This window comes from Carcharodon carcharias, chromosome 7 (genome assembly GCF_017639515.1).
Source record: "Carcharodon carcharias isolate sCarCar2 chromosome 7, sCarCar2.pri, whole genome shotgun sequence".
In the NCBI taxonomy this organism is placed as follows: Eukaryota; Metazoa; Chordata; class Chondrichthyes; order Lamniformes; family Lamnidae; genus Carcharodon; species Carcharodon carcharias.
In genome coordinates, this window is record NC_054473.1 from 119,176,516 (window position 1) to 119,198,310 (window position 21,795).

General features: G+C 47.8%; 1 pseudogene; it reads left to right on the top strand.

Annotated features, from left to right (window-relative positions):
• The window catches only part of LOC121280408, a 116,337-nt pseudogene that overhangs the window by 16,652 nt on the left and 77,890 nt on the right, over window positions 1-21,795 (top strand).

Sequence of the window (21,795 nt, forward strand, 5' to 3'; positions counted from 1 at the left end):
AAGGACATTGGATCAGTTAACGTGGAGACAATGTCAATCTGCATTCCTGTCCCCCGGATCTTTATGCACTCATCCTTCCATGAGCAATGGTCAAACTATGTTGCAAACTTCAATCACTGAACATTCAGCACTGTCTTTGCTGTTGGGAGAACAATGATGATATCACTACTGGGCACATATACCTGCCCATGGCACCCCAGCCTCACTGACACCGGTGGACCTGGGCGCATGGTGCCTCTCCAAATCTAGGGCTACCTGCTCAAAGTGGCTGAGGCCAGTCCCCACCCGCTCAGCGGCATTATGTGCATTCTTCTCCTGAAAAGGAGAGAAGAGCATTGATTAGTGCTACTTGTACCTGGATTCTCTTTGCGGACGGCCCACCCCCACCAGAGTGGGACATTGCAGGACACCAGTGCCTCCTCACCCCGTTGCTGCCGAACACTCACACAAAGATGCTAGGCCTGTCCCACCCACCCCCACCCCACCCCCTTGGCCAAATGCTGCCTACATCACATTAGGCACCACAAGGTCTAACCTTCCACAGCAAGGAGGCGCAAGCACGTGGAGCGCAGAGGACAGCTGATCAATCTGTGCCACGCCACCTTGAAGTTCCCCTCCCAGCATGTCATCACCCTGTCTTTGATATGTCCTGGAGTTCCAGCACTGCGCCTAGGTACAGCTCTTCCAGGTTACCACCAAAACAGTAATATGGGTCTCAGTGTAACACATGCTGCAGGTGCAGAACCCATCTGTACACCATCCTCTCATGATGATCTCAGCATGGGCAATATCAGCTGGCCCACCCAGTGAAGGACAAATGCCATCAATGATTCAACGCAGTCACTACACTCAGACTTTGGGCGGAGGTTGGGGGCCGGAAAGCCTAACTGCTGGGTTAAGTGACCAATGCAACATGGTACTCACCCTTTCTGAGCGCAACAGGTCGTTGAAGCGCTTGTGACATGTTGTGGGAGCTCACAATCTCCGCCAATTCCTCCCAGGCATGTTTGGTCATGTGGGGTGGCCTCCTCCCATCCTGGGGTGAGAGCACCTCCTGCCATGCTGCCAGCTCCTCGAGGAGGGCGGCAAGGCAATCGTTGGAAAAACGAGGGGCACAGTGCCCCCCCTGCCCTACCCTCCTGCCTCGCCTGCTCAGCAGCAGCGCTGTGGGGAGCCCTTGCACTAGCCATGATTCACAGCCTTTGAAAGGCAGCAGCAGCTTTTTAAAACAGGCCACTGGGTCGCCATTGGATCCGTTGGTCATTGCAGTACCGCCACTGCCCGCCCACTCCCGCTGTCCTCGTGAGCCGTGATTATTGCTGGGTGGGCCTTAATTAGCCCGCCCACGTTTAATGGTAGCACGGACCCAATCACAGGCAGCGATTGGGTCCACTCCCGCACCGCCCGCCCAACAGGCAAAAAATTCTGCTCCACGTGTTTATCCAGCTTCCCCTTAAATGGATTTATGCTATGCCCTTCAATTACTTGTGGTAGCAAGTTTCACATTCTAACTGCTTTGTGGGTAAAGATGTTTCTCCTGAATGTCGTATACATTTTATTGTTTACTGTCTATATTTATGGCACCTACTTTTGGTATCCACTGCCCTCCACCCCAACAAGTGGAAACGTTTTGCCTACATTCACCATAACAAAATCTTTGATAATATTAAAGAACTCTGTCTGATCACCAAAGGAGCCCCAGTCTGTTCAATCTTTGCTGATAGACATAACTTCTGAATTCTGGCATCATCTTTGCCATTTTGCACTTTCCCTCATGTCTCTACATCCTTTTTTATGCTGTGGAGACCTGAATTGAGTACTCTTAAGTATGGTCTGGCCAAGGTTCTAAACAAATTTAACATAACTTCTCTACTTTTCAATTCTATCCCTCTAGAAATGAACCACAGTGCTCTGTTTGCCTTTTGTTTGGCATTATAAAACTTTATTCCTATTTTTAGTAATTTGTTTATCTGTACCAGTAGTTCTGCTTTTCCCTCTACTCTACTTAAGACTTATTTTCCAAGGGCATGTGGTCTACTTTTCTTTCTACTAAAATACACCACCTTACACTTAGCTACATATCTTTTTCTTCATTCATGGGATGTGGACATTGCTGGATAGGCCAGCGTTTATTGCCCATCCCTAATTGCCCATGAGAAGGTGATGGTGAGATGCCTTCTTGAACCACTGCAGCCCGTGTGAAATTGATTTGCCAACTACACACCCATTGTGCATGTTAATTAATGTATTTTTGTATTTTGTCATATTCCTCCACAGAATTAAATACACTCCCCAATTTGGTGTTACCTACAAATTTAGAAATGGTATCTTATCAGTCATGGCTCAGTTGGTAGCACTTTCATCTCTGGGTCAGATGGTTGAGGATACAACTCCCACTGTACAGATTTGAACATGAAATGTCTGGATTGCTGGCTCAGCACTTTTGGAGGCTATGCCCTTCTGATGAGATGTTAAACTAAGGCCCTATCTCAAGTAAATGGGAAGATAGGAAGAGGAGTAGGCCAGTTAGCCCCTGTTAGCCCCTATTCAATGAGATCATGGCTGAGTTGCGACCTAATATCTCTTAATACATTAGTTAACAAAAATCTTACCAATCTCAGATTTAAAATTAATAATTGATAGAGCATCAATTGCCTTTTGCAGAAGAGAGTTCAAACTGTTATCAACTTTTGGGTGTTGAATTATTTCCTTGTTTCACTCTTGAAAGGTCTGGCTCCAATTTTCAGACTATGCCCCGTTACCCTAGACTCGCCAACCAGTGGATATGGTTTGCATCCACCCTATCTGTTCCCTTTAATATCTTGAATATTTTGATCAAGTCAGTCTTTAACTTTCTAAATTCCAGGGAATGCAACTATAGTTTGTGCAATCTCTTCACCTAATTAAGCCCTTGTAGTCCAGGTATCATTTTGATAAATCTATTCTGTATTTCCTCCAAGGTCAATATATCCTTCGTAAAGCGTGGTGCCCAGAACTACTCAGAGTATTCCAGGGTGTGTTCTAACCAGGACTTTATATAACTGAAGCGTAACTTCTACCCCCTTGTGTTCTAGCCCTCGAGAGATGAAAGCCAGCATTCCATTAGCCTTTTTGATTATTTTCGCCTGTTCACGACATTTTAATTGCCTAACTGCCTGGACATAACCTAACATCTGACATAGGGCAAATGCTTGAATCCACTATTGAGATAATAGCAAGTGTTCAGAACTAGAGATAATTTTTAGTAAGTTATATGTGTATTTGTGTGTGGTAGTAATAAGCTATAGCTTTAAGTTTTAAGTTTAATTTATATTTTATATGTGTATGTTAAGGAAGGGGAAACCTGGCTTTTGGTCACTTTGGAATGTTGCCTGCAAGTCTGTGGGTTGTTTGTATACCTGCATTTTAATGAGGTTTTATGATCCTTGAAGTGGAGAGTTGTGTTTCAAGGTGGGGGAGGGCTAGTGGTTTAAGTGTCAGGGGGGTGAGATTGGGAGGGGGAAGGAGGGTGTTGGGAGGGGGGTATAATGGGGGAGAATGGTGTAAGTGGGGAGGTAGGCGTAAGAAAGGAGGAAAGTGTAGTGGAGGGAGTTCGGAAGGGGGAAGGTGTCTAGGAGAAGGAGTGAATTTGGAGAGGGGATGGTGTCCGGGAGGAGGGTTTGTGGGGGGGAGGTGTCTGACAGGAGGAGGGAATGCGAGGGAGGGGGTATAACGGAGGAAAATGGGGCAAGTGGGGAGGTGGGTTTAATGGGGGAGGAATCTGTAAGGGAGGGCATTCTGACCGATGAAAGTATCAGGGCGATGGAGGAAGCTCAGTGGGGGAAGATGTCCGAGGGAAGGAGGGAGTCCGGAGGGGGAAATGTACGGGGAGAGGAGGGAGTTTGGGAGGTGAAGCTGTCCCCTGGGAGGAGGGAGTAAGGGTGGAGGAAGGGTAGAGGGAGGAGTAAGAGTGAACAAAGGCATAAGGGTGGAGAAAGGTGTAAGGGTGGAGGAACGTGTTGGTAGCAGAGGGGGATGTCCAGCTGAACATGCAAGGACTCTGTGGAGCCAATGACTGCTCCTGGGGAGTGAACTCAGGTTAGGTGTGGAAGGATGAATGGTGAGTGTGAGGGGGCAGAGAGAACCAGTAGAGTGAGAGGGTGAGGGTTCATTGGTATCGGTAGAAGGGGCGGCGAGGGTGAAGTTTTCAGGAAGGTAGGGAATGTGCACATTCACCTGCACATTCGTGAAGGAGAAGGGTTCAGACTGTAGGGTAATGGTGGAAAGGTCGAAGGTGATGCCAGGGGATGGACAGGGGGTAAAGGACATGGGTGATGTGGGGAGGAGAAAGGACGGGTGAGCTTATCAGAAACTTGACTGCGACCATATTGACCAAATCTAAAGGGAGCACAGCCTCGTGTTGGATGGGCAAAGGTGCTGCATGGGAGTGCACTCAGTGGGTGAGCAGAGATGCAGGTCAGCTCAGATGGATAACTGAAAGAGAACCCCAGCAGGCAGCATTGAAAATGCTTGGGACAGTGATATGAGTGTGATGGATGAAGGCTCCCCGTGCGTGGGAGAGTGTTTGCTTGAGGCTTCGAAAAGCCCTGGCACATGGACACTTCTCCCTCTAGATTCACCCCTGGTCCAGCTGCATGCAGCTGAACTGCTGGTGGTAGGGGATGCAGGGAGAGGACTCGCAAAGCCTGTAAATGAAGCTGAAAGACACCATTATTCAGTGCAAGTGAATATAGTTTCAGTTTATAAAGTGACCAAATGTGTTTACCTATGCAACCACTTGTGATCAGAAATTCTTAACTTTTCTAGGCCTGCCACTTTTTCTAGGTGCTGTCCTGACATCCGCAGAATGATGCCTGTGCAATGGTTGGCCCTGTTGCCTCTGTTGACTTCAGGGTGCGTCGTCTGAGGAACCAAGGCCTTGAGGACTCGGTTTGCTTTTGCTGTTTGCCAGTGGGTCAGCTGCTCCCCCTGCGGTGACAGAGGATGAGGTTGAGGGGGTCACAGGCAAAGAGGACTAGGAGGGAATGGACAACCTTTGAGATTCCTAAGTGGATGACCCAGCGGTGTCCAGCTGCCACTCCTCCTCCCTTCAGGTGCCCAAGGGCCCCGGCCTGACTCCTTGAGGGGGAAGGAGCACCCGGACGGACGTCGAGGTGCCCCGTTTCCCTCTTGTGTTGCCACTGTAAGATCTGACCTATGGCTACCCCAATGCAATGCAAGTCTGCACGCATCCCTGCATTCTGCTGGGCCAGGGACTCGATGGCATTCACCATCCTTCCCATGGAGACCTCCATACACACCCATGTAGCCACCACTTCATCGGAGAGCTTGCGGATGCACTCTTCTGACTTGTATGCCGCTCTGCTGAGGGCCTCCAACAGCTCTGCGTGATGTGGCACCACTTTCTGCTGACTCCCCACGATGAGCTGGAAGACTGAATCCAGAGGCTTTTCATCTGACTCGGGCCTGATAGATGCCTCTTCCCCAGCAATCTTCCAATTTCCAGGGAGCTCGGCAGAACCTGCCTCCTCCTGCTGTGGACATGTGTCCATGTGGTGACCACCAGATCGCGAACCCGAGCCCCTTCGAGATCTAAGGTAAGCACTGTGACTGGTCTTCCAGGATGCTTATTTCCAGCTCTTCAATGGAGGAGGTGTTGACTAGGCTGGAGGTGAGGACCCGGATGGAGCTGAGGGACTGGCTGGCTGAGGGCGTCGGTCACTTGGCAGAGGTCCCTGTGAACCAAAGTAGAGATAATTAGTGCATGGCAGCAGAGTCAAAAACAGGAGAGAGAGTGTTCACAGTTGCATAGAGAGAGGGATGATGTGGTGTAGGTCCTCACATGGGTGTTCGCTGCCATAGGCACGATCCACAACCTCACCAGTCAGCGCAATGGCATGTTCGTCAAAGTGAGTGAGGGGCCTATTGTTAGCCACTCCACCCCCAGTCAGGGACCTCAGCCTCCTGTTGTGAGCCAGCTTCTCCTGCATGAAAACAGATGGAGTCTAAGTGAGGAGGATGCATGCCACCGCAGATGGTAAGGATGCGTGGAATGTTTATGTGGTGAGCGGAGCCATGGACGGGATGAGGATGCAAATTCCAGTGGATATGAGGCTGATGAAGATGTGAGGATCTGTGAGGGAGTTAGTGGTGTTGTCCCTTGAGGTGTGAGACCCCTGTGGATGTGTGATGGGTTTGGGAGTGTGGATTCAGAGTTGATGCATCCTGGCGGAATGAATGAGATCATTCATCCTCTTCCTGCACTGGATAGCTGACCTTTGTGTTCTGTTGCTTCTGACCACCATTGCCACCGTCTCCCAGGCCAGATTAGTGACTCTGGTGGACCTCCTGCAGCCAGAGTGAGTGTAGGGGAGCTCGCGGCAGCCTTCTAGTGCATCCAGCAGGCATCCCAGAGTGGCATCACTACATTTAAGAGCTGTCGTCTTTTTTGCTTTTGGGGCCATCTGTCGCCCGGAGCAGTCCTGGTCTCTAGACATGAAGTAGGCTGCTCTCTGGTGCATTTTAAATATGGCGCCCAGAGCGAGGAAGCATAGAGGTCACGGCGTGGCAGGCAAATCCAAGCCCCACCAGCCAGCGATCCGGCGTGTTTCCTGTGAATGCGTTATTAATGAGGCAGGACGCAAAAATCTGCCATTGTGGCCAGTGCGTAAAACATCGTTTTCATTGTCCGCTTCTGCACTTCGTGCAATTCTGAGACAATTCTGCCCAAAGAAACAGAAAGCATTTTGAGTTCAGTTGGTAGCGGCATTCCAGAGAAAACTGTCAGAGCAGGCAGGAAGAGAGCTGCAGGGAGCAGGTCCCAAAGAAAAAAGAAAGTCCCCAAAACCAGGGAATTGGGCAAAAGATGGTTCCAGCAACGGAAATGATCAGGAATCTGAACCAGTCCTGTTCAGTGGAATTGAAAGTAAGAAGCAGGGTAAAAGGCTCCAAATTAGAGAGAAAAAGCTGTGGGGAGCAGAATCAAGACAAAATGGGCTTGCAAGAAGCCAGAAAATCCTAGGAGATAACCAAAGTTTGGTGACTCCTTACTACGGACCTGTGAAGTAGTGGTGTTCTGTTGGGATGGCTGAGTATCTGAGAGAGTGCATGGAAGGTGAAGCTTGATCCGGGGGAGAGGAACATCAGATAGAGAGGTTGAAACCTTGAAGGTGAACCCTTGATAAAGACATCCAACTGAATGTGTAGGTTGGGAGAAAATTCCAAGGCGAGTTCTTCAAACGTGGAGATTGGAAACCCTTATGTGAAAGACGGAGTTCAGCAAGACCAGTTGGTTTATGGTGTGACAAGTGTCTGGGGGGAGTTGATGAGAAATACATAGCATTTTCTTTGGGTGGCATCTTGGTTTCAGAGTGTGGTGTGTCAGACCACAGGTTTACATGGTTTACATGGACCGTGTATTTACTGTGAACATTAGAGTATAAGATAGATTTTGTAACTTGTGTTATCCTTAAGAACCAGTATATATCTGTGAAGGTATAGCTATGGGTGAAGGAGTAGTGTAATATCGTTCATTTTTCTTGTTTAATAAATGTTTTTTTTTGTTAAAGGTTCACCAGCAGACTCTGTGCCTCTGTTCAGTAGCTGCCCTCCACATTTCTAAACAAAAAATAAAAGCTAGCATCTATCAAGCCAGGTTCCACACTGGGATCTGACTTGTCCAGTAGTAACATCAGCTAGGATCATAACACAAGACATTTGGAAAATTATATTGCAATCAGGCAGAATCAACATGGTTTTCTGAAAGGGGAATCATGTTTGATTAATTTATTAGAGTTCTTTGAGGAAATAACAAGCAGGGTGGATAATGGGGAACCAGTAGATGTGGTGTATTTAGATTTCCAAATGGCTTTTGATAAAGTGCCACATAAATGGTTTCTACACAAGACAAGAGCTCATAGTGTTGCAGGTAACATATTAGAATGGAGGATTGGTTAGCTAACAGGAAGCAGAGAGTTGGGGAAAATAGATTATTTTTGGGCAGCAAACTATAGTGGAGTGCCACAGGAATCAGCCTAGGCCTTCAACTATTTATAATTTGCAAAGCTGGGAAGAGTGTCCTGCAGTCAGCATCGTGGTGAAGCAGTCTGGGAAGAGTGTCCTGCAGTCAGCATTGCTGTGAAGCAGTCTGGGAAGAGCATCCTGCAGTCAGCATCGCGGTGAAGCAGTCTGGGAAGAGCCTCCTGCAGTCAGCATCACGGTGAAGCAGTCTGGGAGGAGCGTCCTGCAGTCAGCATCGTGGTGAAGCAGACTGGGAAGAACATCCTGCAGTCAGCATCATGGTGAAGCAGTCTGGGAAGAGCATCCTGCAGTCAGCATCATGGTGAAGCAGTCATTTCAAAAAGTGCTGATTGGCGAGTAGTAGGTAAGTGTTTTTCTCCAGTTTTTCTCTGGTTTAAAATAGGTTAAGCTAAGGAAAGGCAAGGGTTCTAGTTTTTATTTAAAGTACATAAATAATTTAACTTTTTTTACTGTATTTAACTTAAAGTAAGGGTATTTCTTTCAACTAGAGGCATGGCAGGGCAGCTCAGTCCCATGTTATGTACCGCCTGCAACATGTGGGAAGTCCTAGATGCTCCTTGTGCTATGACCGACCACATGCGCACGAAGTGCCACCAGCTACCTGAGCTCTGAGTTTCGGAGCTTAAGCAGCAGCTGGAGTCGATGAGCTGCATCTGTGAAGCTGAGAATTTCATGGTTAGCACACTTTTAGATGTGGTCACCCCACAGCTAATGGAAGTGCAGACAGAGAGGGAATGGGTGACCGTCAGTCAGAAGTAAGGTGTCAAGCAGGTAGTCAGGAAATCCCCAGGGTGCATCTCGCTCGAGAACCATTCTTCTGTGTTGGCAAACAGTTCCTCTGAAGAGTGCAGCCACGCTAATGGCACTGTGAGTGGCTCAGCTGCACAGGGGGTGGAAAAAGAGAGGAAGAACATTAGTGGTTACTCAATAGTAAGGGGAACTGACAGGCGTTTCTGCGGCTGTAGACGTGACTCCAGGATGGTATGTTGCCTCCCTGGTGCCATGGTTAAGGATATCACTGAACAGCTGCAGGGCATTCTAAAGGGGGAGGGCAAACAGACAGAGATCGTGGCACATATTGGTACCAACAACATAAGTAGAAAAGGGATGAGGTCCACAGAAGGCAAGCAGAATTTAGGGAGCTAGGAAACAGATTAAAAAACAGGACTTCAAAGGTAGTAATCTCTGGATTACTTCTGGTGCCACGTGCTAGTGAGTATAGAAATAGGAGGTTAGTCCAGCTGAATGCATGGCTGAAGAGATGGTGCTGGAGGGAGGGCTTTAGATTTCTGGGACATTGGGGCCATTTCTGGGAGCGGTGGGACCTGTACAAGGCGGACGGGTTGCACCTGAACCGGAATGGGACCAACATCCTAGCAGGGAGGTTTGCTAGTGCTGTTGGGGAGGGTTTAATCTAACTTGGCAGGGGGATAGGATCCTGAGAGAGGGTTCAGCAGAGGGAAGTGCACAGCCAAAATTAGAAGAGAGAGCAAATGAGTCTGGAAGGCATAGAAATTATGGGCCAGTTAAGGCACAAGGGAGTTTGGCAAGGTTGGATGGTATTTATTTTAATGCAAGGAGTCTGACAAATAAGGCAGATGAGTTGAGGGCACAAATTAACACATGGAAGCATGGAAGTATGATGTCATTGCTGTCACAGAGCCATGGTTGAGAGAGGGCCAGGATTAGCAGCTCAATATTCCATGATATAGGGCCTTCAGGCGAGACAAGGAAGGAGGTAAAAGAGGAGGGGGTATCGCAATATTGATCAAGGAATCAATTACAGCAGTAAGGAGGGGTGACATCTTAGAAGGCTCCTCAAATGAAGCCATATGGGTAGAACTGAAGAACAAAAAAGGAACAATCATATTGCTGGAAGTGTACTATAGGCCCCCAAACAGTCAGAGAGAAATAGAAGAGCAGGTATGTAGGCAAATTTCAGAGAAGTGTAAAGATAATAGGGTAGCAATAGTGGGCATTTCAACTTCCCCAACAGTAACTGGGTTAGTCATAGTGTGATAGGTTTAGAGGGAGCGGAATTCTTAAAATGCATCCAGGAGAGCTTTTTAAGCCAGTACGTAGAAGGTCCTACAAGAGAGACCTGGACTTAATTTTAGGGAATGAAGCTGGGCAAGTGGTAGAGGTATCAGTGGGGGAACATTTTGCAGATAGTGATCAGAACTCCATTAGATTCAAGGTTGTTATGGAAAAGGACAAGGCTGGGCCAGAAATCAGAGTTCTAAATTGGGGGAAGGCTGATTTTAATAAGATCAGATATGATTTGGCCAGAGTGGACTGGGAGCAACTACTTTTAGATAAATCTGCATCCAAGCAGTGGGACTCATTCAAGAAGGAAATAGGGAGAGTACAGGACCAACATATTCCAGTAAAGATAAAGGTTGGGACCGATAAATCCAGGGAACCATGGATGTCGAGGGATATACAGGATTGGATAAAGAGAAAAAGGGAGGCTTATGGCAGATACCAAGGGTTCAAACCAGCGGAAGCCCTGGAGGAGTATAGAATGTATAGGGGGGAACTTAAAAAGGAAATTAGGAGAGCAAAAAAGGGGCATGAAAAAACATTGGCAGGTAAAATAAAGGAAAATCCAAAATTATTTTACAAGTACATTAAGAGTAAAAGGATAACCAGGGAAACAGAAGGGCCCATTAAGGACCACAGTGGTAATTTGTGTGTGGAGCTGGAAGTCGTAGGTAGGGTTCTAAATGAATACTTTGTGTTCACAAGTGAAAGGGACTATGTAGGTATGGAATTCAGGCAGAAGGACTGTGATATAATTAAAGAAATTAGCATAGAAAGGGAGGAGGTTCTAAGTGGTATGGCAGGCTTAAAAGTAGATAAATCTCCATCCCTGGATGAAATGTATCTCAGGTTGTTGAGTGAGGTAAGGGAAGAGATAGCAGGGGCAATAATTTTCAATACCTCTCTAGCCACAGGAGAAGTGCCAGAGGACTGGAGGACAGCCAATGTGGTACCATTATTCAAGAAGGGAGCAAGGGATAAATCAGGGAATTACAGGCCAGTCAGTCTAACCTCGGTAAACTATTGCAAGCAATTCTGAGGGATAGAATTAATCTACACTTGGAGAGGCAGGGATTAATCAAGGACACTCAGCATGGTTTTGCTAAGGGAGGTCATATCTGAACAATTTGATTGAGTTTTTCAAAGAGGTGACCGGATGTGTAGATGAGGGCAATGCATTTGACATAGTCTACTTGGACTTCAGCAAGGCTTTTGATAAGTTCCTGCATGGGAGACTGATAACGAAGGTAAGAGCCCATGGGATCCAAGGCAATTTGGCAAATTGGATCCATCATTGGCTGAGTGGCAGGAAGCAGAGGGTGATGGGTCGAGGGGTGTTTTTGTGACTGGATGACTATGTCCAATGGGGTTCCACAGGGATCGGTGTTGGGTCCCTTGTTGTTTGTGGTATATATAAACTATTTAGACTTGAATATAGGAGGGTTGATCAGTAAGTTCGCGGATGACATGAAAATTGGTGGGGTGGTAAATAGTGAGGATAGCCTTAGATTACAGGAGGGTTTGGTTGGGCTGGTCAGATGGGCAGATCAGTGGCAAATGGAATTTAATCCAGGTAAGTGTGAGGTGATGTACTTGGGCAGGACAAACAAGGCACGGGAATACAAGATGAATGGTAGGACCTTGGGAAGCACCGAGGATCAGAGGGACCTTGGTGTACATGTCCACCGGTCCCTTAAGGTAGCGGGACAGGTAGATAAGATGGTTAAGAAGGCATATGGGATACTTGCCTTTATTAGCTGAGGCATAGAATATAAGAGCAGGGAGGTTATGCTGGGACTGTATAAAATGCTGGTTAGGCCACAGCTAGAGTATTGCATGCAGTTCTGGAATCTGCATTATAGGAAGGATGTAATTGCACTAGAGAGAGTGCAGAGGAGATTTACCAGGATGTTGCCTGGGCTGGAGAGTTTTAGTTATGAGGAAAGATTGGATAGATTGGGGTTATTTTCCCTGGAGCAGGGGAGATTGAGGGGGGACATGATTCAGGTATATAAAATTATGAGGGGCATAGATAGGGTAGACAGGAAGGAACTTTTCCCCTTGGTGGAGGGATCAATAACCAGGGGGCATAGATTTAAGATAAGGGGCAGGAGGTTTAGAGGGGATAAAAACAAAAAAACTGCGGATGCTGGAAATCCAAAACAAAAACAGAATTACCTGGAAAAACTCAGCAGGTCTGGCAGCATCGGCGGAGAAGAAAAGAGTTGACGTTTCGAGTCCTCATGACCCTTCGACAGAACTTGAGTTCGAGTCCAGGAAAGAGCTGAAATATAAGCTGGTTTAAGGTGTGTGTGTGGGGGGCGGAGAGATAGAGAGACAGAGAGGTGGAGGGGGTTGGTGTGGTTGTAGCGACAAACAAGCAGTGATAGAAGCAGATCATCAAAAGATGTCAACAACAATAGTACAATAGAACACATAGGTGTTAAAGTTAAAGTTGGTGATATTATCTAAACGAATGTGCTAATTAAGAATGGATGGTAGGGCACTCAAGGTATAGCTCTAGTGGGTTTTTTTTTTTATTTTATATAATGGAAATAGGTGGGAAAAGGAAAATCTTTATAATTTATTGGGAAAAAAAAGAAGGGGGAAACAGAAAGGGGGTGGGGATGGGGGAGGGGACTCACGACCTAAAGTTGTTGAATTCAATATTCAGTCCGGAAGGCTGTAAAGTCCCTAGTCGGAAGATGAGGTGTTGTTCCTCCAGTTTGCGTTGGGCTTCACTGGAACAATGCAGCAAGCCAAGGACAGACATGTGGACAAGAGAGCAGGGTGGAGTGTTAAAATGGCAAGCGACAGGGAGGTTTGGGTCATTCTTGCGGACAGACCGCAGGTGTTCTGCAAAGCGGTCGCCCAGTTTACGTTTGGTCTCTCCAATGTAGAGGAGACCACATTGGGAGCAACGAATGCAGTAGACTAAGTTGGGGGAAATGCAAGTGAAATGCTGCTTCACTTGAAAGGAGTGTTTGGGTCCTTGGACGGTGAGGAGAGAGGAAGTGAAGGGGCAGGTGTTGCATCTTTTGCGTGGGCAATGGTGGTGCCATAGGAGGGGGTTGAGGAGTAGGGGGTGATGGAGGAGTGGACCAGGGTGTCCCGGAGGGAGCGATCCCTACGGAATGCCGATAAGGGGGGTGAAGGGAAGATGTGTTTGGTAGTGGCATCATGCTGGAGTTGGCGGAAATGGCGGAGGATGATCCTTTGAATGCGGAGGCTGGTGGGGTGATAAGTGAGGACAAGGGGGACCCTATCATGTTTCTGGGAGGGAGGAGAAGGAGTGAGGGCGGATGCGCGGGAGATGGGCCGGACACGGTTGAGGGCCCTGTCAACGACCGTGGGTGGAAAACCTCGGTTAAGGAAGAAGGAGGACATGTCAGAGGAACTGTTTTTGAATGTAGCATCATCGGAACAGATGCGACGGAGGCGAAGGAACTGAGAGAATGGGATGGAGTCCTTACAGGAAGTGGGGTGTGAGGAGCTGTAGTCGAGATAGCTGTGCGTGTCAGTGTGTTTGTAATGGATATTGGTGGACAGTCTATCACCAGAGATTGAGACAGAGGTCAAGGAAGGGAAGGGAAGTGTCAGAGATGGACCACGTGAAAATGATGGAGGGGTGGAGATTGGAAGCAAAATTAATAAATTTTTCCAAGTCCTGACGAGAGCATGAAGCAGCACCAAAGTAATCATCGATGTACCGGAGAAAGAGTTGTGGAAGGGGGCCGGAGTAGGACTGCAACAAGGAATGTTCCACATACCCCATAAAGAGACAGGCATAGCTGGGGCCCATGCGGGTACCCATAGCCACACCTTTTATTTGGAGGAAGTGAGAGGAGTTGAAGGAGAAATTGTTCAGCGTGAGAACAAGTTCAGCCAGACGGAGGAGAGTAGTGGTGGATGGGGATTGTTCGGGCCTCTGTTCGAGGAAGAAGCTAAGGGCCCTCAGACCATCCTGGTGGGGGATGGAGGTGTAGAGGGATTGGACGTCCATGGTGAAGAGGAAGCGGTAGGGGCCAGGGAACTGGAAATTGTTGATGTGACGTAAGGTGTCAGAGGAATCACGGATGTAGGTGGGAAGGGACTGGACAAGGGGAGAGAGAAGGGAGTCAAGATAACGAGAAATGAGTTCTGTGGGGCAGGAGCAAGCTGAGACGATCGGTCTACCGGGGCAGTTCTGTTTGTGGATTTTGGGTAGGAGATAGAAGCGGGCCGTCCGAGGTTGGGCAACTATCAGGTTGGAAGCTGTGGGAGGGAGATCCCCAGAGGAGATGAGGTCAGTGACAGTCCTGGAAACAGTGGCTTGATGTTCAGTGCTGAACTTACTGCACTCCATTCTCTCAGGTCCAACCCTGACATTGTCATCAAACCTGCTGACAAGGGTGGTGCTGTTGTCTGGCGCACTGACCTCTACCACGCGGAGGCTGAGCGTCAACTCGCAGACACTTCCTCCTACCTCTCCCTGGACCATGACCCCACCACTGAACATCAAGCCACTGTTTCCAGGACTGTCACTGACCTCATCTCCTCTGGGGATCTCCCTCCCACAGCTTCCAACCTGATAGTTGCCCAACCTCGGACGGCCCGCTTCTATCTCCTACCCAAAATCCACAAACAGAACTGCCCCGGTAGACCGATCGTCTCAGCTTGCTCCTGCCCCACAGAACTCATTTCTCGTTATCTTGACCCTTCTCTCTCCCCTTGTCCAGTCCCTTCCCACCTACATCCGTGATTCCTCTGACACCTTACGTCACATCAACAATTTCCAGTTCCCTGGCCCCTACCGCTTCCTCTTCACCATGGACGTCCAATCCCTCTACACCTCCATCCCCCACCAGGATGGTCTGAGGGCCCTTAGCTTCTTCCTCGAACAGAGGCCCGAACAATCCCCATCCACCACTACTCTCCTCCGTCTGGCTGAACTTGTTCTCACGCTGAACAATTTCTCCTTCAACTCCTCTCACTTCCTCCAAATAAAAGGTGTGGCTATGGGTACCCGCATGGGCCCCAGCTATGCCTGTCTCTTTATGGGGTATGTGGAACATTCCTTGTTGCAGTCCTACTCCGGCCCCCTTCCACAACTCTTTCTCCGGTACATCGATGATTACTTTGGTGCTGCTTCATGCTCTCGTCAGGACTTGGAAAAATTTATTAATTTTGCTTCCAATCTCCAACCCTCCATCATTTTCACGTGGTCCATCTCTGACACTTCCCTTCCCTTCCTTGACCTCTCTGTCTCAATCTCTGGTGATAGACTGTCCACCAATATCCATTACAAACCCACCGACACCCACAGCTATCTCGACTACAGCTCCTCACACCCCACTTCCTGTAAGGACTCCATCCCATTCTCTCAGTTCCTTCGCCTCCGTCGCATCTGTTCCGATGATGCTACATTCAAAAACAGTTCCTCTGACATGTCCTCCTTCTTCCTTAACCGAGGTTTTCCACCCACGGTCGTTGACAGGGCCCTCAACCGTGTCCGGCCCATCTCCCGCGCATCCGCCCTCACTCCTTCTCCTCCCTCCCAGAAACATGATAGGGTCCCCCTTGTCCTCACTTATCACCCCACCAGCCTCCGCATTCAAAGGATCATCCTCCGCCATTTCCGCCAACTCCAGCATGATGCCACTACCAAACACATCTTCCCTTCACCCCCCTTATCGGCATTCCGTAGGGATCGCTCCCTCCGGGACACCCTGGTCCACTCCTCCATCACCCCCTACTCCTCAACCCCCTCCTATGGCACCACCATATGCCCACGCAAAAGATGCAACACCTGCCCCTTCACTTCCTCTCTCCTCACCGTCCAAGGACCCAAACACTCCTTTCAAGTGAAGCAGCATTTCACTTGCATTTCCCCCAACTTAGTCTACTGCATTCGTTGCTCCCAATGTGGTCTCCTCTACATTGGAGAGACCAAACGTAAACTGGGCGACCGCTTTGCAGAACACCTGCGGTCTGTCCGCAAGAATGACCCAAACCTCCCTGTCGCTTGCCATTTTAACACTCCACCCTGCTCTCTTGTCCACATGTCTGTCCTTGGCTTGCTGCATTGTTCCAGTGAAGCCCAACGCAAACTGGAGGAACAACACCTCATCTTCCGACTAGGGACTTTACAGCCTTCCGGACTGAATATTGAATTCAACAACTTTAGGTCGTGAGTCCCCTCCCCCATCCCCACCCCCTTTCTGTTTCCCCCTTCTTTTTTTTCCCAATAAATTATAAAGATTTTCCTTTTCCCACCTATTTCCATTATATAAAATAAAAAAAAAACCCACTAGAGCTATACCTTGAGTGCCCTACCATCCATTCTTAATTAGCACATTCGTTTAGATAATATCACCAACTTTAACTTTAACACCTATGTGTTCTATTGTACTATTGTTGTTGACATCTTTTGATGATCTGCTTCTATCACTGCTTGTTTGTCGCTACAACCACACCAACCCCCTCCATCTCTCTGTCTCTCTATCTCTCCGCCCCCCACACACACACCTTAAACCAGCTTATATTTCAGCTCTTTCCTGGACTCGAACTCAAGTTCTGTCGAAGGGTCATGAGGACTCGAAACGTCAACTCTTTTCTTCTCCGCCGATGCTGCCAGACCTGCTGAGTTTTTCCAGGTAATTCAGGTTTAGAGGGGATGTGAGGAGTAATTTTTTCACCCAAAGGGTGGTGGGAATCTGGAACTCACTGCCTGAAAGGGTGGTAGAGGCAGAAACCCTCATAACATTTAATAAGTATTTGGATGTGCACTTGCAATGCCATAGCTTACAAGGCTATGGGGCTAGTGCTGGAAAATGGGATTAAAATAGGTGCTTGTTTGACTGGCGCAGACTCGATGGGCCGAAGGACCTTTTTCTGTGCTATAGACCTCTATTTCTCTACACTGTTGATTTGGATGAAGAGACCAAGTGCATGGTAGCTAAATTTGCTGATGGCACAAAGATAGATAAGATAGTGAGTTGTAAGGAGGACACAAAGGACTGAATTTTCATCTTAGAGGCAGGTAGCTTGAGTTGGGAAATTTACCAGTTCGGTGCACCCGCCTCAGGACAAAGTGTCCCAAACGGATAGAGCTGGGCCTGCCGCCCCTGATGCAGATCAGAGGTAGCCACGAGGGCTGCGAGCCCAAACTTCCATTAGTTTGTTGAAACAGGTGCACAAAAGGGAAAACATTGATTGATAGCTGTCATGGTCAGGTTGAATCGGAATTGTTGACAACCCCTGTTCCCTTTTCAAACTACCTGTGATCAGTGAATTTAAGGAATAGGAATGGTGTATTTTTTTTAATCCCTGAGTGTGTAGTCAAGAAATTGTACAGTAGCAGACTTTCAAGAATTCATTTTTTAAAAGATTGTTTATTTTTAAAAACACTAAATAACTCATAAATGAATGTTACTTCACTCATTCACTCACACAAACAGTTTCAGGAAAAGTTACAGGGGTAAACATTAGAGTACTGTTACAACTTATAAAGGCAAAGAAAGGAAATGTTCATAAATCATGTATCTAGTGTAATCTAAAGATCAAAGTTGCAGGCCTGATAAGGGGTCCTCTTTAGTCGTAGTCGGTTAATGGATTTCAACAGCCGACATAGAAGATGTTTGCAAGAATCCTCTTGAAGGGATGAGATTGGTTTCTGGTAGTTTCTTCAACGGATGAACAGTCAGTTCTTGTGTGGGTTGATGTCCAGACAGACGGTTGTCTGTTATGCAGACCAGAGAAAACACAAGTTTTAGATGGGTTACCAAGGTGTTACTATCTTTTTCCATGTTTTTCCTTTCTTGCAGAAAGCACTTCTTATTTAAAGATTCAAAAGGACAAGTATGGCTGTTCCACCATGTGACTACTCATGACTGTGGTTTATTTACCAAATATGATGGCGTTCGTAGATTGATGAGCCACATGCTGCTTTATTGTTTGCGGATTACTGTCCCATTGATTAAGATATTCACCTAAATGGGTTAAATCAATTACTTTCTTTCCCAGAAGACCCATTCAATTCACGAACGCCTTCTGATGATTTTTCGGGCTGTGTGTAATTAACACCTTTTAGGCTGGATTGCAGCTTTTGCCCTTGTGAGACAGTGAGTAACCCTTGATGAGGTTATGGAATCCACGCAGCATTGTCACTTGATATTCAGTGGCCATTTTATGGGTACAGTGACTTTTTTAAACAAATATTTTGGACAGATTCTCTGTTCAATGTCCACATTGAGTAAGGTCCCTACTTTAAATTATGAATATGTCATGCCTTGCATGACAATAGGTTTACAACATTTTTCTCTGTGATCTACATTATTACTGGCTGAATGGGTGAAATTTTCCATCTTTGAAGCTAAGTGCAGTGGTGGGCGGGTTCCATGGCATGTTTCCCTCTGGTCGGAACTGCAGGAAATCGCACCCAATTCTGCACTCGGAAGCTCATTAATTATGCGCAGGCGAGTGTCTCTCCAAATCACTTGGCGAGCAAGGAACTGATTCATTCGCCCCACCGTTACCTAGCGGGGTTGAAGGTCCAGGTGCCATATTTAAATGCCAGCCAAGCGCACACATATTAGCCTCTCCCAGCTGTCTCCAGGAGACCTTTAGAGACGCCTGCCAACCAAAGGGGGTGGCTGCACCCTGCTTCTGCCACGACGCCCTCCAGGCCTTGATCAGAGGAGTAGGGTAATATTGGGATATCCTGTACCCCAGGGATAGCTCCAAGAAGCACACCAGCCTTACCTCTCCAGCCTGGGAGGCCATAGCAGAGGAGGTCAGCGCGACTGGCCACCGCACCCGCAATGCCATCTAGTGTAGGAAGATGATGAATGATCTCATCTGCTCTGCCAGGGTATGTCAACCTTCAACTCCCTCCAATATCAAACTCTCATCATGGTACCATGTATGCAAATTGGTACTCTCTTCAGGGATCTCATACAACCATTAGCAGGGTACACATATCACCACTGATTTTCTCACAGATACTTTCACATAACCAGCATCTCATCTATCATGCTGCTCACACTCCATCCTCAGCCCTTTCTGGGGATGGCTCACCACACACAGGGAGCATGCATGTTTCCCAAGATCAGCTCCATCCCTTCTTACCACATTCTTTTTGCCTTCATGCAGGCCAAGCTAGCCCACAACAGACAGGAAAGATCCCAGACCGGAGGAGGGACAACCAACATTGTACCCCTCACCAAGTTTGAGGAGGATGCTGCCGAGCAGGCTGGGGAGGACAAGGATCACTCCTATGGATGACACCTCCATCAGTTCTTCCCATCCCGACATTCACAGTGAGTGACATACAAACTAGTGTTATGCCTGCTCATGAACTAAAGCTATCTTCTCTTTGTTATAGACACCAGCAGACCAAGGCAGACACAGAGGGCCAACATATGCCTCAGTACCCCCTAGACCACCTGAGGAAGCCACCGAGGAAGAATTATCACTGTGCTCACCCGCACCCTCCACCAGTGCAGAGACATACTCAGTGGCTTGAGATTAGACTCAGGGGGTCACCTACTGGAGAACACACCACTGACACATTTCCACAGCTTTCGGAGGCAGGGACAGCCCAGGTCTCTGGCACTCAGAGGGCTGCTAGAGATCAGCTGCCCACTCAGTCCAAGTCAGGATGCTCCAAAGGTGTCCAGCCACTCAGAATCCCCTCTGCATGTGACCCTATCCACTCCTTCCACGTTGTGCTTCCTCAATGGCATCGTCCTGTGGAAGCTGACCCTCATCTTCCTTTTCAGGTTGCTGGCCCTCCTGCTTTTCCTCCTCTGAGGACCTCTCAGCTTTCTCGATTTCCACCTCTGGCAAGGGTTCACGCCTTTGCAGGGCCAGATTGTGAAGGGCGCAAAAAATGATGTTGCAGGAGATCCTATCTGGAGTGTACTGCAGAACCCCACCTAAGCAGTCTAAGTATCAGAAACACATCTTCAGGATACAAATGGTCTGCTCAGTTATAGACCATATGGAGCTATGAGCTGCGCTGTACCTCTCCTCTGAGGCTGACGCACAGATGTCACGAGCCAGTGTTTCAGTGGCTATCCCTTAGCCCCAAACAGCCATCCCTGCAGATGGTCAGGTGCTTCGAATATCTGAGGTACCTGGGAGTGACTCAGGATGTATGAGTCATGGGAACTTCCAGGGTACGTGGCACAAACATGCATTATGTGCTTCTGATGATCGCACACCAGTTGAACATTGATGGAATGAAACCCTTTACAGTTGATAACTATTAGGGGCTGATGCTATGTGGCCCTCAAAGCTACATGGGTGCAGTCAGTTGCACCTTGCACTCTAGGGAAGCCTGAGATGGCTGCAAACCCATTAAATCTAGCAGTTTGGCTATCTTCATCAAGTGCAAACCTCATATATTGATGTGCTTTGCTGTAGAGGGCATCTGTGACCTTGATGCATATGTGTCTGGCAGACTGCGAGATGCTGCACAGCTTCCTTGTGAATCCCTGGAATGATTCGCAGGCAAAGAAATTGAGCACACAGTGACCTTCAAGGCTGCTGGCAGGCAATAACCTCCCACACCATGGGGCGTTAGTTTCTCCCAAAGAATGTGGAAAATGTGACCCACTGGAGCTCGGAGAAGCAAAGATATGTGTGGCAATATCTCTCGCTCATCTGCAGATAGGAGGGTCTTCTTTGGTACATCCTTGGTCTAGTGAGTCACCTCCATGGTCTGGGTCTATCCTCCTGCTCCTCATATTATTACTGTGGCTCCCTTGCACCCTGGATCTCAGGCAGGCCTCCTCCTGAAGCTGAGCTCAGCGGCGCCATTCAAAACATTAACGAATAATGGGTAAAAACAGTGAAGCTTACAATCTTGAACAGAAAGCAAATGTTATGGTCTCTAGTAGCTTCTGCCCTACTAGCCTTGTCACTGATGCAGCCTTGTATTTGAGGCGCAAACAGACACATCGAGGTGATCAAGATGCCATCTTCAAGACGTAAAATCTTAATCCCACAGAGGCTGGAGAAGGTTTGAATGACGTGCGTGACTTTACCTAACTCAATGCTGCAATCTCAGAGCTGGCATACTGATTAACAATAAGCAGCTGATCATTAATGACTGGATGCCTTTTGGCCCGTTATGCATGCCAATTATGGAGAGCACATGAAAGTATTTCATTGATGGGATGCCATATATGAAGCAGCTGTGCCTCCTTAATGGTTCCCTGCATTCCCAAGTTTCAAATTCCAGTGTGTTAACGTTGAAATGGAGCAACTGTGATGTTAAACCAGTGGGTCCTACGTTTCCCTGTTACTCAGTGGAAAAAGCCAGAGGTCCCAATGGCAACCTTCTCAAGGAAGTCCTTCTAGTTTCTCACAGCCTTGACTCAATTTTAATTTTGTGACTCCAAAATATTAGAGGGTGCCCCAGAAAAGGCCCCTTAGTCCACTCCTCCCACACTGCCTCAGACCCTCCCGTGCAGATTGGTTTCTAGTTTTGATTTAAACTGTGCCATTACTTTGTATTTGCAGGATGGTGGTTCCCCGATATTATTTTGAGATCAGCTTTGACGCTCCCCCTCTTACTGTCCGTATCCCACAAATCTACCAGGAACCTCATGATGTGCAGGTAGAGCTCCCTTCTGTTATTCTTCAGCCTCACCAAGTAATACTGGTCCCCACTGTCAATAAAGGATATGCAAGCTACAGGATAAAAGGCCCAAATTTGTCAACTGG